The sequence below is a fragment of the Amblyomma maculatum genome, chromosome 9 (genome assembly GCF_055883805.1).
Source record: "Amblyomma maculatum isolate TAMU_Amacu chromosome 9, ASM5588380v1, whole genome shotgun sequence".
NCBI lineage: Eukaryota > Metazoa > Arthropoda > Arachnida > Ixodida > Ixodidae > Amblyomma > Amblyomma maculatum.
This window is the reverse complement of record NC_139352.1, coordinates 129,342,871-129,361,568: the sequence shown is the minus strand read 5'-3', so window position 1 is coordinate 129,361,568 and position 18,698 is coordinate 129,342,871.

Genomic DNA, 18,698 nt, shown 5'->3' with positions numbered 1-18,698 from the left:
ACGTAACCGATGAGGATAACCTTGACGTCGTCGCCTACCTTCAACGTGCAGAGGAAGCCCGAAGACTAGCCCAAATGCGCATTAAAGATCAGCAACGCACCGACGCCCGACGTTACAACTTACGACGACGCGATGCAGAGTACAAGCCGGGAGATCAAGACTCAGTTTGGACGCCGATTCGCCGCCGCGGACTGAGCGAAAAGCTTTTAGGCCGATACTTCGGCCCCTACAAGGTGCTTCGCGGACTAGGACAATTGAACTACGAGGTCGTTCCCGACGACGCGGCAGCATCGCAGCGGCGCCGAGTGCATCCAGAAATTGTGCATGTTGTACGACGTTATTATGCGCACTAAAGGCTATTCATGTTTGCTGTGCAATGTTTATGTGAATTCATGTCTGTTTATTTTGAAACATCGAGACGATGTTTTTTTCAGGGTGGAGTAATGTTGCGAACTGTTTAAATCTTTATTTGTTCCTGCTCGACAGCCGCTGGCATGCGGCCTTATCAATGTTATTCTGGCGCGCTTATCAATTCTGTATCCCGTGCTTGTTCATGCTCATTGTCGCGATACGACGAGTTATCATTTTCTTTATCGCGATCGATGCGCCAAGATCTGTCTCGAAGATTCCTATCACTCACGTATGCTTCGACAATATTCCAGGTTGTGCTACTAGCAGTTTGCGACGTTATCTAGATTGTTCTGAGCAGCCTTTAAATTGAGCGTTGACGAGTACAACGGGCATTCTTTGTTCGACGATCGACGAGCACGTTTGCTGCTATCGCCGCGCCGAGTTGCTTAGTTCTTTTGGGGGCGCAAGTCAGCTCCCAATAAAGAGTTTCTTCAGAGCAATCACCAACTCTTCATTTGTGTCATCGACCTTGTCACCACCACGTGACAATATTACCACAGACAACAAGGATAGACGTGACTAAATGACAGGGCGAAGCTGTACCAGCAGGCAGAGTTCCACACAGAGTGCGCGAGCCGACTTCAGCGTCCTTTTCTTCCAGGCTCCACCTAAGAACCTCGGGAACATCAGGTGGTATTACTCCTCTTCCTAAAAAACGAAAGCAGAGACACGTCTACGTATATCGATCAAGTCAGTACCGAAACCGAATAGAAAACGAAGGCTGTGCCCTATACAACTAAACAAGTGCATAGTACACTGCACATTACCACGTAAAATACGGCTTCATGCGGACCACATGAACCACCTTGCGAGTGGTTGCCGACGCGATGGCTGCTCAGTACCCGCTGGAAGGACTTCGTATGTCACTTATATGACACGGCGCACAACTTCGTGAGGTTCAAAGTAACGCAACATCAGTTTTTCACACAAGCTGGGCCTGCGCACCGGTGTCCACACCCAAACTTTCTCTCCAGGTTCGTATCTGACGTGTCGATGACGGAGGTTGTATCGGGGCACATCCTTGTCCTGCTGTTGCTGAATGTGAATGCGGGCAAGTTGACGTGCTTCCTCGACGCGCTGAGCAAACTCTTCGGCGTCTGGCGTCAACCGATGATCATCAGTGCAGCACGGAAGCATAGCATCCAACATCGTCTCAACTTCGCGTCCGTAGAGCAGGCGAAATGGCGTAAAACGCGTCGTCTCTTGGATGGCAGTGTTGTAGGCATATGTGACGTGTGGAAGAATCTCGTCACATGTTTTGTGCTGCGAGTCTATGTGCATTGCAATCATGTCGGCGATCGTTTTATTGAGTCTCTCCGTGAGGCCATTCGTATGTGGATGATGGGCAGTGATTTTGCGATGGCTTGTATGACTGAGCTCAGATACAATGTGCATTAGTCCCGTAAACGCTGTGCCTCGTTCGGTAATGACTTGTGATGGTGCGCTATGACGCTACACGATTTGCTGTATAAAAATTGGGCGATTTCAGATGACGTTCCACGCTGACGGCTTGGTTTCCGCTTACCGTGCGAGATAGCCGGTCGCGAATATAGTCGATTTGTAACCGACCGCTGTCAGCGGCAATGGGCCCCGAAGGTCGAGGCCAATTTAGTCAAACGACATCCGTGGAGGTCCAATTAATTGGAGCAAACCCGCTGGCTTTATAGGCGGCGCCTTTCGAGCTTGGCATTCACGAAAGCCTCTGACGTAGCGATGAACTGCGTCAGCAAGTTTAGGCCAATAATAGGTTGGACGAACTCTGCCGAGTATGGGCACAAAGCCTAAGTGGTCAGTGCTGGGCTCATCATGGCAAGCGGAAAGGATATCGGCACGGAGGTCGACCGGCACTACGAGGAGTTACGCTCGGTCAACTGTGCTGGAGATTTGCTTGAATAGAACGCCATTCCAGAGACAGAAAGCAGACAGGTTCCCAGCATATTGGCGAGGGATATCAGCGTGCGAGCCTCCAGGTGATTAATGACAGGTCGAAGCTATGTGGTTTACAGGAACCGAAAGGCGCAGTACACTTGCTCTGTCACACTTGCTCCGACAAGTGTGCATTTGGACGATACACCATCGTTCCTGTCGCTTGGCGCTCCTTGGCGCGCGTTCAAGTGTAGGATTGCAAATGGCAGAACGCTGGACAAGATGAGACTTCTGGTTGATCGCTTTGAATTAGGCGGCTGGTGACGTCAGAGCTCAGTCGACCAATTTGGTAACCGCTCGCGCGGACAGCTTTTGTCGACGGGCTGGGACAGGTAAGTCACCGCACGGCCGGTCTCAATGCGCGCGCTCCCCAGCGCGCGCATTGAGACCGGCCGTGGTCACCGCTGCTTGCGGCGGGGGCTTGCCTGGCACCGAATTTTTTTCTGTTGTAGGCCGTCATTGCACCCGCCACCGCTTCGGTGGTGGATGACGGCTTTTGTTGCGGCGCGCGTCTTTCTCTCCCTCTTCCTTTTCTTCTTTATTTTCTCTTCTGTCTGCCCCGCCGGGGTGGTGCAGTGGTAAGACGCCTGACTACTGTGCCGGAGTGCCAGGGTTCGAACCCGACCTCGGCGGCTGCGTTTCGATGGAGGCTAAACGAAGAGGCGTCCGTGTGCTGTGCGACGTAAGCGCACGGTAAAGATCCCCAGGTGGTCGAACTTACTCCGTAGCCCTCCACTACGGCTCCTCTTTCTCTCTTTCCACTTTCACTCTCACTTTCCTCCCTTCCCTTACGGCGCGGTTGCGGTGTCCACAGAAAACAAGCGAGACAGTTACCGTGCCTTTCCCTTTCTATAAATAAATCTCTTCTGTTTGCCCCGCCGGGGTGGTGCAGTGGTAAGACGCCCGACTACTGTGCCGGAGTCACAGTAGTCACTCGAATCACATAGCTCCAACCAGGCCACTAAGCAAGCTATAATTGGCAAATATCGTCTGTGTGTTACCATCTCTTTCTAGAAGGGAACGGTAGTTCAGGCGGTGGGGTTTGATCTCGGAGCGTCCAGCAGAAAAAGCAGGGCAATCCCAGAGTAGATGAGATATGCCGCCGCGAGTTAGAGTCGTACAGTGGGGGCACGTAATCATTTTCTCCGTATACTGACGCCAGCGAGACATAATACGTGGCGTGTAAGCCGTATGGGCGATGAGCTTATTCAAAAAGACTTCTTGACTTCGGGTGGGTTTTCTCGTAAAAGGTGGGTCTGGTGTGGTCACCTGCATGCGATGCTGACTGAGGCTACGAAGACTGGTCCGAGTATAGTACATAAGGGCAAGAGAAGGTGTGAGTTGCCCGCCCAAGGTCGAATAAGGATGAAGCAAGGGGGGTGGGGAAGTAAATGTGGACATCCCACCTGCCAAGGCAGCCGCGGCGTGTGCCGCCGCATTGCCCCCTGATTCGTCCGAGTGATCTGGGGTCCAGTGAATAGCGACAGTTCTGGTCGCGAGTTGGTGGCGTTTAAGGAGGCGCTGTATTGTCGTAGCTGTTGCATCTTGTGAACCCGGAGTACCGATTTCCTTGTAAGCTTCAAAGGAATCAGTAAGAGTACGTATTGACCCAGTTCCAGTGCAAGACACTGCTGAGACGGCTCCCCAAATCGCGAGGAGTTCTGCATGAAGAGGGGTACCTTGAGGTAGGTGGCAGGCATAAGCGCCTGAAAGGGAAGGGTTGTCATTGCATACCCAGCCCATAGATGCAAATTCGCTTGTAAGCGATGCGTCGGTGTATATGTCAGTCGTATCAGGGATTCGCTCTTGTCGGTGATGCTCACAGAGGTAGTTACGGACGTGGACAACCACCTCCTGCATCTCTGGGAAGCACGCCGTGGCTTCACGCGCCGCTGGAAGCGTCAGAAACGCAACAAGAAGCTGAAAGCTCGCATTGCGGATCTCACCCGGCAAACAGCAGAGTACGCGGCCCAACTCGCTGACTCTAACTGGGTGGACCGTTGCAACACGGCGGCGAGGCAAATGCCGAGCCGCAACACGTGGCGGCTCTTCCGAGCCCTCCTCAATCCAACACAGACACGCACGGAAACGCAAAAACACCTACACAAAGCCATGCACTCATTCCAAGGAAACACAATGCGCAAAATCTAATGGCAGTGGCGCTATGCGATCGCTACCTGTGCACAATTCAGGACCCCCGTGGATCGGCCTATTCCTATACAGGCAGGGAAAACTCGGAGTTGGATAACCCATTCCGGCTCCATGATCTGCGGGCCAGTCTGGCTAAAATGAAGAAGGGCACTGCGCCAGGCAGGGACAAGGTCACCGTTAAACTTCTGGCGAACCTCCCTGACATGGCGCACCAGTGCCTTCTTGACTATATCAATGCAATCTGGACAGGCGAAACCCCCTTCCCATTAAATGGAAGACGGCTCTCGGCACCTTTATTCCCAAAGCTGGGAGACCAGTTGACACGGGCAACCTCCGACCCATCTCTCTCACCTCGTGTGTGGGCAAATTGATGGAGACGATGGTGCGGGATCGGCTGTCTGAGTACCTTGAACAACACAACATTTTCGCGGACACCATGTTCGGATTTCGCCCACACAGATCCGCACAGGATGTCCTGCTCCAGCTCGACGCCCAAATACTGAACCCCATTACATGCACAAGAAACGACAAAATCGTCCTCGCCCTGGATCTCAAAGGGGCATTCGACAATGTAACACACGAGGTCATACTCACCCACTTGAGTCAAACGCACTGTGGCACGAACACTTCCAACTACATCAGACAATTTCTCACAGACAGACTCTCTTATATCCGAATACAGGATCAAGAACACGGACCTTTTTTGCTCGGCACGAGGGGCACTCCGGAAGGCGCAGTGCTGTCCCCTCTGCTGTTCAATATTGCAATGATGCGCTTGCCTGCTCTGTTGGGTGCGGTCGAAGGGGTGCAGCACGCGCTGTACGCCGACGACATCACCCTCTGGGCCACGCAAGGGCGTCTGGGGGACATGGAGACGAGCCTGCAAATGGCTGCTACCATAGTGGACCGCTATGCCCGCGGCTGTGGTCTCCAATGCTCACCGCTGAAATCTGAATTCGTACATCTGCGGCCCTCGTGCTCATGCTCGACTCAAATCAATCTCACCTTGCAAAGCGGTCCCATTCAAGAATCTAAGGAAATCAGAGTTCTTGGGCTCTTTACACACAACAAGAGACGATGCGACACAATACTCACCAAGCTCCGGCAGGTGGCAGACCATGTGGGCCGCATGGTCCGCCGGGTTTCCAACAAGCGCGGTGGGTTATGTTGCAAGGACGCCTTGCGGCTGGCGAACGCATTCGTGACCAGTCAAATCTTGTATTCGACTCCCTACCTCCATCTGCGGAAACAGGGGGAGGATACTCTCGAAGTTATCCTCCGTAAAATCATGAAACGAGCACTGGACCTCCAGGTCTTCACCTCTACCAGTCGTCTCATGGCGCTGGGTGTGGTGAATACTTTCAAGGAGCTTCGGGAGGCCCACCTCACCAATCAGTACACGCGTCTAACTAAGACAGAGTCGGGTCGCCGTCTTCTTGCCCGACTTCACATCCAATAAACCCAACTCACAGAGGAGAGATGTCGCATTCCCGAAAAATGGAGACGCGCCCTACATGTGCGGCCTCTCCCCGCCAACATGTCCAAAGAGGACATAATGGTCGGCGCCTGGCGCGGGCGGAAGCCTTGGACCGCCATTATTGAAGCAAACCAGGAGTTTTCTATGTGGACGTCTACGGCCCAAACCCTAGGGGTTGGTACATAGCCGCGGTCATCCACAAGGGCAAAACAGTAGATGGCCTTACGTTCAAGGCCCACTCACCAACACACGCAGAAGAGGTTGCCATCGCCCTCGCAGCCTCTGACTCCTCCTCCAAATACATCATAACCGACTCGCGAGGGGCTTGTCCGAACGACCAGCAAGGGTGGACTGCTCCCCTAGCTTACCGCATATACCAAAATTGCAGTCAAGATTCGCATCCCGCGTACCGATCTCTCGTTTGGGCTCCAGGTCACCAAGGTGTCCAAGGGAATGAGGCAGCCGACGTCGCCACCCGCGCGCTTTCTCTCCGGGCATTTCCCATGGGACCCGATGCGGACCAGGATTTTGATTTCAGCCCAGTTTACAAATTTAAAGAAATATGTGAATATTACAGATCTACGCACCAAACTCTTCCCACCCCGTGCAAAGGGCTGGGGAAGGCTAACGAGCGGGTGCTCCTGCGCCTGCTCACCAATACAATCTTGTGCCCGGCTACTCTAAAACATTTTGATCCGCAATTCGACGGGCTGTGCTCGCACTGTGGGGAGGTGTCTGACACCTGCCGCATGGTGTGGGCCTGCCAGAAAAACCCATCTTTGCCCCTATCTCTAACCCCACCCGAGAAAACTGGGAGGCGACCCTGTCCGGCTGCTGCACCCTAGAGGCCCAAAAGGTCTTAACGCAGCGCGCCCGGGCTGCGGCAAACGCCACTGGAGTGCCTATCTAGGCATCCCACCTAGTGTATATACCTCTATGTATTATAATAAATGTTTTCACCACCACCACCACCACCAGCGAGGAGCTCCCGGGGAATGACAAAATCGCGGTTTATAGGTTGGCGATGGAGGCGTCTGACAACTGGCATCTCCCAAGGGGGCGCGTGTTTTGTCGTTACGCTGTTCATCCCAGGCCAGCAGGCGACGCCCTTGGACAGTGTTCTCTAGACGTATTCGATGTCACGTCTGTGACTCTTTAACGATGGTAGTGAGCGGTGGAAGAGCGGCCAAACGCTCAATTTCGGCTATAGGAGTGTGCTTAGGTAGACCGGTAATAGTGCGTATGTTGCGCGCTGAAGGCGTTCGACCAATAGCGAAGTCAGTCTTCGGCAGTTGGAGGACGGGTGTGCCATACAGAATTTTTCAGACCGCTGCTGCTCTGGCCATCGCACGGCAGGTATGTTGCCGCGCACCGCCGTGCTGGTTGGACAGGCAACGAATAGTATGTAGCAATGCTGGCCAAAGGCGTTGTAGCTGATGAACCCATTTCTGGGGACTGTTGCAGCTTGAGATAGGCAGGCCAAGAATGCGGATTTGCCATTTGAGGAGGTGATGGTGTTGCCTCCAATGTGAAGATGGATCTTCATACTGGGGTTGGTTTTATGTTGTCAGCGCACGTTAAAGATCCCCAGGTGGTCGAAATTACTCCGGAGCCCTCCACTACGGCTCCTCTTTCTCTCTTTCCACTTTCACTCCCACCTTCCTCCCTTCCCTTCATACGTGGTTGAGGTGTCCACAAAAAGCAAGTGAGACAGTTAGCGCGCCTTTCCCTTCCTATAAATCAATCAACCTCTTCTGTCTGTGCGATGTCAGCGCACGTTAAAGATCCCCAGGTGGTCGAAATTACTGCGTAGCCCTCCACTACGGCTCCTCTTTCTGTCGTTTCACTTTCACTCCCACTTTCCTCCTTTTCCTACCAGCGCGGTTGAGGTGTCCACGGAAAACAAGTAAGACAGTTACCGTCAGCGTTGCTGCTGGACGCAACCAAGGAAGGAACGGAGCGCGGAGGCCGCGTTGGTTCCGGAACGAAGAACAAGATCGACAGGACGACTACCGGAGCGAGTCCAGGAGCCGTAGCCAGGAACGCAGCAGCAGCCGGGGCCGAGGAAGAGGGCGCAGCAATAGCCGCCAGGGCCGAAACCGGGGACGCAGCAGCAGCGAGGGCCGGAGCCAGGAGCGAGACAGGCTATACGAAGCCAGAGACCGCCTATATAATGAGCGCAGGTTCGGATCAGAATCCCAAGGAGCAAGCAACAACAGTAACAGTACAACATGGCAGGAAAACAACAATTAGAGATATGGCAATGGAACTGTAGGGGTTACAGACGCAAGCAGGGACTCCTACAGCAATACATTGACACCAGAGTAAACCCACCAGACCTAATACTCCTACAAGAAACAAATTGCACTCCAACCCTAAGGGGATACACAAGTCAAGAGAATGGGAGAACGGCAACTCTCATCAACAACAAAATCACCACCATAGCACACAAAGAGATAGAGGACACACAACTACAACACATAATAACGGAAATAATTTGCAAGAAGAAAAGGAAAGCCAAAAGTATCTTTGTCGTCAACCTGTACAGCCCACCAAAGAACAAAGGAGATTTTGGCAGGCTCTTTGCAGGGGCGAGAAAATTGGCAGGGCAGAATCTTTTAGTAATAGCGGGGGACTTCAACGCGAAAAGCCCGCAATGGGGCAGCAAAACGGAAGACAAGAAAGGACGTGGCATCTGCGCGGCGGCAGAGAACACGGGCTGCGAACTAATCACAGACGAAAGCCAACCCACGAGGCAGGGCAACAGCGTAAGCATGGATACAAGTCCCGACCTAGCCTTTGTCAGGGGCGCCAGGCAAACCGAGTGGGAGAACCTACAAGAAGATCTAGGCAGCGACCACTTTATCATCAGGGTCACGGTAGAGGCGGAAAGCATCAAAAAGGATATAGGAACGGCTAAACTAACCGACTGGGACGCTTTCCGCATCCACTGCAGACAACTAAAGGGCGACATAACCTCGGCGGAGGAGTGGAGCCAGCAACTCAGACAAATTAGGGACCTATACACTAAGGAGGTGACGCGAACGGAGCAGTCACCAGAGGTAGACAAAAGACTTCTCAGACTCTGGGAAGCAAGGCGCGGCCTGACCAAGCGATGGAAACGACAGAAATTAAACAAGAAACTCAAAAAGATTGCAGAGATTACCAAACAAGCAGAGGAGTATGCGACGCAGTTAGCAAGGCAGGGCTGCCAACAGTTCAGCACTTCACTGAACGGCACCCTGGGCACGGCAAGAACATGGCAGATACTTAGAAAACTCATGGACCCAAACAAAAGCAAGGCAGAAAGCAACAAGTCCATTCAAAGACTAATTCGTCAGTACGAGGGTACGGAGGAACAACTAATCGAAGCCGTAAAAGAAAAATGCTATGGCAAAGAGCAAGCAGAGGAATACCGAGACGAATACCAGGGAGCAGAGAATCCAGCCATGGACAGACCCATCACGAGAAAAGAGGTCCTGGAGGCCATAAGAGCAACGACTAAAAGCACAGCAGCTGAGGCGGACAAGATACAAAACGCATTAATCCGAAATCTTAGCGAGGAAGCGATTAATCAGCTCACCCAATACATAAACAAGCAATGGGAAGAAAGAACGATTCCAGCAGAGTGGAAACACGCCGTAGTCGTCATGATTCCCAAGCCTGGAAAGACACTTCAGATAGAAAACCTAAGGCCGATATCGCTAACTTCCTGCCTAGGCAAGTTGTACGAGAGAATAGTCAACCGAAGGATTCAAACGCATCTCGAAGACGAAGGATGGTACCCAGACACCATGTTCGGATTCAGGGCGAATCTATCGACACAAGACATACTGCTACAACTCAAAGAAGAGGTACTAGAAACAATGCCAAGAAATGGAGAAAACGTGGTCATGGCCATAGACATAAAGGGGGCCTTTGACAACGTATCCCATGCAGCCATAATGAAGGGAATAAACACTACTAATTGTGGAAAGAAAATCCATGACTACGTGAGGAGCTTTCTCGAGAGCAGAACAGCAACAGTGGGCATTGGAGACCTAAGAAGCGACACCTTCCAAACGCCAAATAGGGGCACACCACAAGGCTCAGTAATTTCGCCGACGCTCTTCAACATAGCCATGATCAATCTCGCAAAGAGGCTAAACCAAATACAACGGATCCGACACGCAATGTATGCGGACGACATTACAGTCTGGACAGCCAAAGGCTCACTGGAAGAGAAGCAGAAGGTACTACAAGAGGCGGCCTCCTGTATTGAAGAGTACACTAGACAAAGAGGACTAAAATGCTCCACAGAAAAATCAGAGCTCCTCAGAGTGGGAACACATCCCACGGACGCACCACTTGAAGTAAAACTGGAACGGCAAAACATCCCAGAACAGAAGATGATTAGAATTCTCGGCATGTGGCTGCAAGGGAGCCGAAGAAGCAGCCACACACTCAGCCTGTTGAATAATGCGGCAGGGCAGGTAGGCCGAATGATCAGCAGAATAGCACACAGGAGAGATATAGCATGAAGGAGGAAGACACACTCAGACTGGTAAACAGCTTGGTGGTCAGCCGAGTGACGTATTCGCTGCCGTATCACGTAATTACCAAGGCAGAAAAGGAACAGGCAGAAGCGATTCTAAGAAAAGCATACAAGACGGCGCTTCACCTCCCAAGGAACACATCCAACGAGAAACTCATGCAACTTGGTGTCAGCAACACCTTTGAAGAATTAAGAGAGAGCCAACTTAAGGCCCAAGAGAAAAGATTGAGCAGTACGAAGACCGGAAGAGCGCTCCTGACAAGACTAGGTCGCAAGCTAGAAGAACCACAGAGCAGCCGAGTGACAGTACCGGATCTGCTACGAAGAAAGATAAGCACACAACCCATACCCCGAAACATGGATCCAAATCTCCACGCTCGCAGAAGGGCAGCTAGGGCAGAGCATTACGAGAAAAACATGGGATACAGGGAAGACGCAGTCTACACAGACGCCTCTAGATATCCACAAACACACAAAGGAAACGCAGTAGCGGTGGTAGTAAACCACGAAGGGGAACACATCGCAAGTGTCACGACCAGGGTGTCTGACATAACAGAAGCAGAAGAGATAGCCATTGCTCTGGCTGTAAGAGAAGGATATAGGACAGGGAGACCTCTCCACATCCTAACAGACTCACAAGAGGCGTGCCGGAATTACACTAGGGGCAGGATTAGCAGTGCGGCACTCAAGATCCTCAAAAAGGGTGCGCCCTCGCAGGAGACACCAAAGCAAAAGATAATCTGGATACCGAGCCACGCGGGAATCAGGGGCAACGAGGGGGCAAACAACCTAGCTCGAGGGATGACCAGCCGAGCGGGAGCGTTGCACACCCCGGAGGACCCCCAGATCAGATGCGGAGAGAGTTATTCAGACCTACTAAACCTATATAAGGGGCTGAGGTTCCACTACCCTCCGCCACACAAACAACTAACCCAGGAAGAAGCCACGGGATGGCGGAGACTACAAACGGGCTCCTTCCCAAACCTACACATACTAAACAAGATTTTTCCAACACAATATAGCGCCAGCTGCCCATGGTGCGGATCAAAACCAACACTGTATCACATCACGTGGGAATGCGAGAGAAATCATGCATTTCACAAACAGAAAACACCAAGTGCGGAGCAATGGGAGAGCCGGCTCACCAGCTGCGAGCTAGAGGCCCAGAGGGCACTCATAGCACACGCAAGCGAGGTGGCCCGACTCAGTGGAGCCCTGGACTAGGGGCCCAACCACGGCCAGGGAGATGACGGACTTCCAGAAAAAGCCTCGACCTCCACCGCTAACAAACTTCCAAAAAACAAATAAAGTTTTCAATCAAACAATCAAGACAGTTACCGCGCCTTTCCCTACCTATAAACCAACGTCTTCTGTCTACACGAGGAAGCGGAGTTTGCTCAGCTACAGAGCCAGTAGCAGGCGGTGAAGGGTGGCAGTTCCTGGCCCTACGGGGCTGCGACAGTGGGTCAAAGCCACTTGCAGCGGGGGCTAGCCAGCCACTGATTTTATCTGTTGTAGACCGTCATTGCACCCGCCACCGATTCGGTGGTGGCGCACGACGGCTGTTGTTGCGGTGCGCGTCTTTCTCTCCGTCTTCTTTTTCTTCTTTCTTGTCTATTTTCTCTTCTGTCCGCACGAGGCAGCGGAGGTGCCTCAGCTACAGAGCCAGTAGCAGGCCCGCGCATTTTCTTTTCCTTCTTCCTACAGCCACAAAAACAAAAAACAACAGTATATTAGCCATTAAATGCTTTTGCCTTATAAAAGAAAGATAGCTTAGCTCTGCTATGCCTGGATATACGTAGCGAAAAGCAGTGACTACCTCGGGATGAGAAGTTAGTTGCTCTTATTTTCTCCAGTCTTCTGCGCCGTTCGCCAGCAGCTAAACGCTCCTTGGCTTCCATGTCGAGCGCGTCTAAGTTCACCGGCGTTCTGTAATTCGTTTACAGGAAAGAAAAGGTGCAGCATCTGTCACTCTCGGAAGGCAAGAAGCGCCGCCAGCGGCGTTGGAGCGCACTTTTTCCCGCTCCTCATAGCTACAGCAGATTGGTGAATTCACATCCTTGACGTCACTCTAAGTGAGTTACTGAACAATTTTTTAGTCTATTTTTATATATCCTCTGTGGAGCAGCGTTCGAGGAAGCGCTAAATGAAAGGCGCCGCACAGACACAGGGATGGAACGCCCGGCGGGGTCAGCTTCGTACATGCGTGAATTTCCTGGTGACATCAACATCAGTCATAACGTCATGGCCGAATGTGACATCATTATCATTTACGGTTATTATACATGAGCAGATGTCTGGCGATGACGTCACCATGTAACGGCTATGAACGTAGCGGATCGTCTAACCATTACTATTGGTTAGTGATAGTTAATAGAGACTTGCAATTTCGGAGCTCTAATTATTGTCTGATTCGTGTTAGTTAAACACCCCGTAACTAGTAGGTCTCCTTCATGGAGACTGCCTTGTCGTAGCGGAGGGGCTTGCGAAATTCGACGAAGTCGTTAGCTCTGCTGTGTAGGGCCACACAAGATAGACAGGTCACGGCAGAGAGTTCTGACAAAATATGATTCACTGGAGAAGGTAATGGCAACCCACTCCAGTATTTCCTGCCAAGAAAACCTCATAACCAGTCACAATAGCAATAATGATATGGCGCCGGAGGATGAGCCCCCCACGTTGGAAAGCGTCCCACATGTCACTGGGGATGAACAAAGGGCAATTCCTAGTAGCTCCAGGACGAATGAAGCGGCTGGCTAAAGCAAAAGGACGCTCAGTTGTGGATGTGTCGGGAAGCGACCGGAAATTCCGATGTTGCAAGGAGATATATCACATAGCAACATGGAATGTAAAATCTATGATGCAGGGTAAACTGGATGTCGTCGAGCGAGAAATGGACAGATTGAACATTGATATCTTGGGTATAAGCGAGCTCAAGTGGACCGGAATGGGAGAATTTATTTCCGGCGACCATTATGTCTTTTATTGTGGGCACGAATCCAGGAGAAGGGATTGGGTCGCTCTCATAGTAAACAGAAGAATGGGCGAAGCAGTGCCAGGGTACAACCCCAAAAACGACCGAATGATTTCACTTAGGATCCAAGGTCAGCCCCTCAACATAACAGTTATCCAAGTCTATGCACCAACCACTGTTGCTGAAGAAGCTGACGTTGAGAGATTTTATGCTGACCTGCAATGTCTTTTAGATCGCACTCCCTCAACAGACGTCCTTTTTCTCATTGCAGACAGGAATGCTAAGGTGGGGAGTGAAGAAATATCCGGAATTACAGGCCAGTTCGGTCCCGGTGAGGCAAATGAAGCTGGGCAAAGGCTAGTAGAGTTTTGTCAAGAAAATAACCTGACCATAGCGAAAACTCATTTTCAACAGCACGAGAGGCGCCTGTACACATAGACTTCACCGGACGGTCTGTACAGGAATCAGATTGATTATATTCTTTGCCGCCAGAGATGGAGAAGCGCTATACAAGCAGTAAAAACAAGGCCTGGGGCCGATTGTGGCACCGATCATCAGCTTCTTGTTGCCAAATTTAAGCTTCGATTGAGAAAAACGCAGAAAACTGGAAGACCTTTCAGGTATGATCTGGATCAAATTCCATCAGAATAGGCTGCTGAAGTGAGGAATTGATTTTAAGAATTAGATCTAGAAGACAGATAGCCTGAAGAGATGTATACTGATGTGCGTGATATAATACAAGAAGTTGCTACTAAGGTAGTTCCAAAGCAAAAGAAATGCAAGAAAGCAAACTGGTTATGTGAAGAGGCTTTTCAAATAGCTGAGGAAAGGAGGATGGCAAAAGTTGCGGGGGAAAAAGAAAGATACAAGACTCTCAATGAGGATTTTCAGAAAATCGCAAGAAGAGATAAGAATGTCTTCTTGAACACACAGTGCCAAGCAGGTGAGGACAACAGCCAATTGAGGAACACCAGAGCTCTCTTTAAGACAATAAAGATATCAAAGGAAGCTTCTGTGCTAAGCTGAGCGTGATAAAGGACAAACGAGGCAGGGACCTCACGGAAGCCTCAGGGATAAAGAAGAGTTGGCAGGAATGCACACAAGAACTGTACAAGAAGGACCCGGATGTGCAAACCCAACATAAGACGGCTGTGATTACTGATCTCGAGCCGGGCATCCTGAAGAGAGAAGTTGAATGGGCCTTAGCCAGCCTTGCTGAGAACAAAGCTAGCAGAATTGATGGCATTCCAGCCGAGTTGCTTCAAATCCTCAACCATGACGACGCTGTTAACGTTCTGTATACATTATGACAGCAAATTTCGACAACCCTGCAGTGGCCAAAGGATTGGAGGAGGTCAGTTTACATCCCTATTCCAAAGAAAGGCAGTGCCAAAGGTTGTTCCAACTACCGCACGATCGCACTTATTTCGCATGCTAGCAAGGTGATGTTGAAAATCCTCCTAGGTAGGCTGTAGCAGTATGTGGATCGGGAGCTTCCGGGCGTGCAAGCTGGGTTTCGCAAGGGCAGAGGAACTAGAGACCAAATTGCCAACCTTCGCTGGATCATGGAAAAACGAGTTCCAGAAACCCATCCACGTCTGCTTTATTTATTATGCGAAAGCGTTTGACTGCGTAGATCACAGCAGATTGTGGCAAGCTCTCAAAGAGATGGGAGTTCCAATTCACCTCATCTGTCTCCTCAGGAACCTGTATGAAGGGTAAGAGGCCACAGTCAGAACTGGGCATGGACTTACTGATTGATTTCCGATTGAGAAAGAAGTGAGGCAAGGCTGCATACTGTTGCCCTGCCTATTTAACCTATATGCAGAGTGCATCATGATGAAGGCCGGTCTGGACGAGTCTTCAGCTGGAGTGAAGATTGCTGGAAAACGTATCAACAACCTTAGATATGCGGATGATACCACTTTAATGGCAGAAAGTGAAGTGGAACTCGAGTGACTTCTGATGCGCCTACAAAAAGAGAGTGAGACGTTTGGGCTTAAACTGAACACTAAAAAGACAAAGATCATGGCGTCTTGCCCTATGAAGTCCTGGAGCATCAAGGGACAAGAAGTGGAAGCTGTGACAGATTTTCTCTTCTTGGGCTCCAAGATTACTCCGGAAGGAGACTGCAGCCATGAAATTAGGAGACGCCTACTTCTGGGAAAGAGAGCCATGGCTAGCCTTGATCGCCTAATAAAGAGCAGAGACATTAGTCTGCCAACCATGATTCATATAACTCGTGCTATGGTCTTTCCAGTTGTGATGTATGGATGTAAGAGGTGGACTGTGAAGAAGGCTGACCGCCGAAGAATTGACGCATTTGAATTGTGGTGCTGGCGGAGACTCTAGAGAGTTCCTTGGACGGCCAGAAGATCAAACCAGTCGATATTGTCGACCATAACCTGCCTGTTCATTGGAGGGTCAAATTCTAAAGTTAAAGCTCAGCTACTTTGCTCATCTGATGAGAAAAGTGGAGTCGCTGGAGAAAAACTTGATGTTGGGAAAGGTTGAGGGTCACCGGAGAAGGGGTAGGCAGCAAACGCGATGGTTAGATGGCATCTTCGAGGCGCTGCAGATGAAGTTATGGGATGTTAGGAAGATAGTGAGAGACCTGAAAGCGTGGCGTGATATGGTCCATAGGGTCACGAAGAGTTGGACACGACTGAACTGAACTGAACTGAACTAGTAGGTGATGGTTAATAATAGTTACGTGTTAGTTAAAAACCCCTAACTAGTAGGTGATGGTTAGTAATAATTACGATGACCTTCAAATCCAGGGTTCCTATGGGCATCTGCAACGCCGGCGGAGCTTGGCGAGGGGTTGTGCAGCTCGCCTTGGCTGTGACGTTCCTCGCATACGCAAAGCTCGACTCGGACCCTCGTAGTGAAGCTTTTCGGTTCAAAACCGGTGGAAGGCTAGCCCCCGCAGCAAGCGGCGGTGACCTACCAGCCAAGCCCCGTAGGGCCAGGACTCAGGAGCAGCCATCACACCGCCTCAAGCGTTTATTACTAAGGCGATAGCCTTTAATGGTAGTAACACAGAAAAATATCGAAGCCTTTAATGGCTCATGCTGTCGTGGACAAAGCGTGTCCCGCTTTTGAAGCATTCGGATTGGCCGAGGCGGGATGCATCTCTGCCATCTGCAATGCCACACTTGAAAGCGCGCTCTGTGTAAGGTTTGTTCCTGGCCCTACGGGGCTGGGAGTGGTACGTCTACGCCGCTTGCGGCGGGGGCTAGCCTGCCACCGAATTTTGCGGCAACTATCGCGTGGTGTTTCTTGGCGCGCGTTCAAATGCGGGATTGCAGATGGCAGGAACGCTACAGAAAATGAGATTTCTGGAGGAAAGGCGCGTTATCTGTCACATTTTCCGAAAAGTGTGCGTTTCGATGGTACAGCGCTCCTGTCGCGTGGCGTTCCTTGGTGCGCGTCCATTGCAGATGACTGTATACTGTAGACAAGATGAGACTTCTGGAGTAAAGGCACATTATCTGTCACACTTTCTCTAACAAGTGTGCGTTTGGACAGTAAGCCATCGCGCCTGCCGCGTCGCGTTCCTTGGCACGCGTTGAAGTGTGGGATTGCAGATGGCAGGAACGCTAGACAAGAGACCTCAGGCTTTCTCCTTTCACTACTTTAGTCGCTAAAGTCCCTCGTAAGTATTGACGCCCCACCGCGGTGGGGCAGTGTTAAGACGCCGGACTTCTGTACCGGAGTAGCCGGGTTCGAACCCGACCTCGGCGGCTGCGTTTCGATGGAGACGAAACTAATAGGCGTCCGTGTGCTGTGCGATGTCAGTGCACGTTGAAGATCCCCAGGTGGTCAAAATTACTCCGTAGCCAGCCACTACGCCCCTTTCAACTTTCATTCCCACCTTTCTCCCTTCCCTTAGGGCGCGAACGAGGTGTCCACAGAATAACAAGTGAGACAGGTAGCACGCCTTTCCTTTCCTATAAATCAATCAATCGTAATTATTGGTGTGTTGTGGCTGTAGGAAGAAGGAAAAGAAAATGCACGGGCCTGCTACTGGCTCTGCAGCTGAGCCACCTCCGCTGCCTCGTGCGGACAGAAGAGATTTATTTATAGAAAGGGAAAAGCGCGGTAACTGTCTCACTTGTTTTCTGTGGACACCGCAACACGCGCCGTAAAGGAAGGGAGGAAGGTGGGAGTGAAAGTGAACTGATTATTGAAGCGAAAAGCTTAAAGATCCCCAGGTGGTCGAAATTACTCCGCAGCCCTCCACTACGGCTCTCCTTTCTTTCTTCCCACTTTCACTCCCACCTTCATCTCTTCCCTTACGGCGCGGTTCAGGTGTCCACAGAGCAAGTGTGACAGATACTGCGCCTTTCCCTTCCTGTGAACCAATTATTATCATTATGAAGCGAAAAGCTTCACTACGAGGGTCAGAAAGGTGGCTGGTCCTGGCCCTGATGGGGCTGGGCTAGGTTGCTCACCGCCGCTTGTGGCGGGGGCTAGCCTGCCTCCAAATTTGTATCTGTTGAAGGCCGTCATTGCACGCGCCAACGCCTCGGTGGTGGACGACGGCGATTGCGGCGAGAGTCTTTCCCTCCTTCTTCTTTTTCTTCCTTCTCTACTTTCTCTTTTTTGTCCGCATTAATCCGCTGCCCTGTGGATTATTAAATTATTAAGTAAATACATTATCAATTAGGTGGCTCAGCAACATAGCCAGTAGCAGGCCCGTGCATTTCCTTTTCCTTCTTCTTATAGTCACAACAACAGCCGAGCTTCGAGTATGCCGTATGCGGTATGCCGCGACCGAATAACGTCATAGCCAAGGCCGCAGTGGCCCCGGCCTCCGTCCCATAAGCCAGCGTGCCGGTGGGCGTATTTGGGTTTACTCGGTGAGAGAGGAAACGACAGAAGAGACGAAAAAAGCGGGCTATTCCGACTAGCAGCTCAGTTCAGTTCAGTCGTTCAGTCGTGTCCGATTCTACGTTACCCTATGGACCATGTCACGCCACGCTTTCCGGTCTCTCACTATCTTCCTAACATCACATAACTTCGTCTGCAGCGCCTCGAAGATGCCATCTAACCATCGCGTTTGCTGCCTACCCCTTCTCCGGTGACCCTCAACCTTTCCCAACATCAAATTTTTCTCCAGCGACTCCACTTTTCTCATCAGATGAGCAAAGTAGCTGAGCTTTAACTTTAGAATTTGACCCTCCAATGAGCAGTCAGGGTTTATGGTTGACAATATCGAC